Genomic DNA, 4416 nt, shown 5'->3' on the forward strand with positions numbered 1-4416 from the left:
TCGCTGTGACGCCGCACGGACCGCCCCCTTAGAAAGGAGGCGGTTCGCCGGTCACAGCGACGTCGCCGGACAGGTAAGTATGTGTGACGGCTGTGGGCGATGTTGTGCGGCACGGGCAGCGATATGCCCGTGTCGCGCAACAGATGGGGGCGGGTACCCACACTAGCGATATCGGGACCGATATCGCAGTGTGTAAAGTAGCCTTTAGGCAAATGTTTGAGTGAGTCTACAAAACTGGATGAAAAGCAACTCCACATATGAATGGTTTCCAGATTCATGTACTGTTTGTATGACAGGATTCATGGCAGAGATCACCTATTCATCTCCAGACAATCATTCCTTCAGATGTCCCAAACGGTCTGAAGGGGCTTCATCAGAGAACATAATGACCCGCCCCAGGGCCGTGGGGTACTCGGTTCCGGGTGTTGATTAATGGGATTCTGTCACGGGGCCTGTGCCCGCTTCCGTGGCCCTGGTGGTCGCTGAAAGTCAATAAATAATAATAAAAAAAAAAAATAATAATAATAAAGAAAAATAAATAAATAAATAAATAAAAGTATTTCGTGACGCCACCTACGGTTCCAGTATGGTTACTGGGGCTGCAGGTCAGACCTCTGGGGTGATGGTTAGGCAGCCAGTTGTTTACGCTTCCCGTAGGTGAAGCGGGGTCCCCAGGGCAGTTTTAGTAGTACACAGATATGGCGGTTTTTCTTCACAGCCTTTTTAACTGTCACTTTAGTGCAGCAGCCTATGGCTTCTCAGATGAAAGAAATAAAGTGCGTCACACCAATTCATTAACTCTGACCAGGTTTTACTTGCAGGTGTTATTAAAAATGGGTTCAGTTTCTGATGTTACAGTTTTTGGGTAATCTGGGAACAGTTCAGGATCTCTGCAACAGGTCAGTTGTGTGGCCTCCCTGCTGCGCTATGTTTCTCCTTGGTACTAGACTGCCTGTAGCTATACCTTGTCCCTCTCTCACTGTCTTCACCTGTATGGCAGGCGGCGGGAGCTTCTCTAAGGGGCACTGCTGTACTCACTGCAGTCCCTAAGCTCTGTGTAGCGGCTTTGCCTTCAGGTGCTGCTGCGGCCAGGAGATCTGCAGTCTCCCTGGCCCCTGGTCTTTATTGCTGGGCAGATTAGATCCCTCACAATCTCGGACGCCGGTGTCCGATAATCAGCGCTGTTCCTTGAGGATGAACCGGTCTGGCTCCACCTCCTCGGTCACTCCTCTTTTGCCTCACTCTTGATCCCTCAGGCGGTCACACAGTTACTTGTGCGGGCTAAGCACTGCCCTCTCCATTTTGATGTCCCCCTCACTCTCTGCTTGCACAGTCTCTTTTTCTCCAACTGTCAACTGTCTTTCTGACTCCGCCTCCAAACCTGGATTTAAAGGGGACCTCACCTGAACTTGACTTGTAGAGCTCCCCCTCCAGGCTTGGAGTGGAAATGTTGTATGTGGGATTACCTAATGTGGAGATCCTTCCCTGCCCAGGTGCAGGTATATTTGTGGCAACTGAACCCTGGGGTACCACATTCCCCCTTAAATTCAGTACTCCTGGACTGGAAACACAAACTTATAAAACATTAGCAATAATAAAGAGTATTACAAAGTCTTAAAAAAAATAAAAATTACAAAAACCAATAAAACAGAAAAATGCAGTCCTTCCGCTGCAAAATGTGAGTATGGTATATATAAGAAAGTTTTTGACCACTACCAGTTCTGTGGTCCATTGGTCCATAAAAGTTCAAGAAGATGCAGAAGTTCATGCAAAAAGTCCTGCAGGCTCAACACGCTTGACGGTTACGGATTTACTTAGTTGCAATAAACAAATAAACAAAAATATTTTTACATTTAACTAACTACTACACTTTCTATTTAATATTCTTCTATATAACGGGACGGGGGCTGACCAAAGTTGCTACGGCTAGACCTACATAATGCCTGTGTCACAACTGGTCGGTGCAGTGTACTGGTACCTAGTGCTGGTGCTATGCGTGCACTATCTACTAATCTGCATGAGGATCTACGTAATATTGGTATGCGTGAATGTTGTCTTAGTCTTACCATAGGACTGGCAGGATCCCCAATAGCAGAGTTCTCTGGTTCTACTGCGACAGGTAGTTCTTCTGAAATGTTGACCGCTTCTTCCAGTCTTTCTGGGATTTCTACTGGTTGAGCGCCAGTCAATAATGGTATAATTATGGCTCCATTGTACTGAGGCCAACTTTCAGGAAAATCACCAAGTACTGTTCTTATCATCTTCTCTTTCTTTTCCTCTTTAGGTTGAGGTATACAGGGGATTACTTCTTTTTGCTTCAACTGTTCAGGACATTTTTTAAGGTGGTCTCTAGAAACTGCCGCTGACGTTTTTCCCTTATCCTTGATGATTAAGCAGATTTTCTTGTTGTCAAATTTAGAGGGCAATACTGTGTATGGTTCTGCTTCCCACTGGTCATCAAGCTTATGGGTCTTTCTTTTTCTTTTTAGAACTATCTCTCCAGGTATTAAAGGAGCAGCTGGTGCATTCTTGTTATAATCTTTCTCTTGCCTTTCTCTAATTTGGTCTAGGCTTCTTTCTATGCACTCCTGTACCTTTTTGTACTGCTCTTGGCGCTTAGTGTCCCAATCAGCTTCAGGTAAACTGGTTTCAGGAACAACAATTCCCATTTCTAAGTCAACTGGTAACTTCCCGGGTCTTGCTCTCATCAAGTATGCTGGGGTGCAATTGGTGGAACTCACAGGGATGTTGTACATGTCCACTAAATCAGGCAACTTCTCTGGCCACATGCTTCTTTCTTCCAAGGGCAAGGTTTTTAACAGGTCTATAAAAACCTGGTTCATTTTCTCACACATGCCGTTTGTCTGTGGGTGATTCGGTGTGGTTCGGATTTTCTTACATCCATACAGGTTGCAAAACTCCTGGAACACTTCAGCTTCGAACGCAGAACCTTGATCCGTCAACACCTGTTCCGGGTAGCCATGTGGTCTGCAGAAGTAGGCTTGAAAGGTTCTCGCTGCGGTTCTTGCTGTCAAGTCCTTTACAGGTACTACCACCAGAAACCGGGAATAGTGGTCCACCATAGTGAGGGCATACGTATAACCGGATCTACTGGGTGTCAATTTCACATGGTCCAAGGCTACAAGTTCCAGTGGCTGCTTGGTGATAATTGGTTGTAGTGGAGCTCTTTGACTGTCACGATCCTTTCTTCTCAGGTTGCATGGGCCACAGTTTCGGCACCAGTTCTCAATGGTAGTTCTCATGCCAACCCAATAGAATCTGTTGCGTAACAGTACCTCAAGCTTCTTCCACCCGAAGTGTCCTGCTCCGTCATGGTATGCCTCCAGCACCATCTGAACATCTCTCTTCGGTACCACTATTTGCCACACCCTCTCATAGGTTCGGGGGTTGATGTAATTTCTGCATAGCCTACCCCTGTAGGTGAACAATCTTCTCTTTTCCTTCCACAGGTGCTGCAATTCCGGTGGTGCATCTGGGCTAAGACTTGAGTCTGGTTGGATTATTATCTCTTTAACTAGGCGAACAGCCGGATCGCTGTCTTGCGTTTCCTCCCACCCGTGGTAAGGTAACAGGTTCAGCGTGGCCTCTTGGCGTTTGCCTTTAACACCTTGGTTACACTGGGATGCACTGTTGCGGTGAAAAGCCAGCAGCTCTATCTCTTCTAGCTCATCCGAGTCTTCTCCTGCATCTGGTAAATGGGGCATTCTCGACAATGCATCAGCGTTAGCGTTTTTGCGGCCTGCCCGATATTTGATGGTGAAGTCATAGTTTGACAACCGGGCCATCCATCGCTGCTCTAGTGCACCTAGTTTTGCGGAGTCCAAGTGAGTAAGCGGGTTGTTATCCGTAAATATGGTAAACTTCGCAGATGCCAGGTAGTGCTTGAATCGTTCAGTGACGGCCCAGACTAAGGCCAGGAATTTCAGCTTGAACGAACTGTAGTTTTCTGGGTTTCTCTCAGTAGGACGGAGCTTCCTGCTTGCAAAGGCAATTACACGTTCTTTGCCATTCTGCACCTGCAACAGCACAGCTCCCAATCCCACATTACTGGCATCTGTGTACAGCACGAATGGCAGATTATAATCAGGGTAGGCCAGGATTTCCTCACCGGTCAGGGCCCACTTCATGTGCTTGAAGGAGTCTTCTTCTTTCTCACCCCATTCAAACGGAGGGCCGGAAGTCTTGCCCTTTTTGGTCTGGCCTACCAGGAGATCTTGCAAAGGCGCCGCTATTTTCGTGAAGTCCTTTATGAACCTCCCGTAGTATCCTACCAGCCCCAAGAACTGACGCACCTCTTTGACGGTTGTTGGCTTTGGCCAGTCTCTGATAGCAGTGACCTTTACAGGGTCTGGTGCCACACCATCCGCACTGACCACATGCCCAAGATACTGAACC

Source organism: Anomaloglossus baeobatrachus, chromosome 2 (genome assembly GCF_048569485.1).
Source record: "Anomaloglossus baeobatrachus isolate aAnoBae1 chromosome 2, aAnoBae1.hap1, whole genome shotgun sequence".
Lineage (NCBI taxonomy): Eukaryota > Metazoa > Chordata > Amphibia > Anura > Aromobatidae > Anomaloglossus > Anomaloglossus baeobatrachus.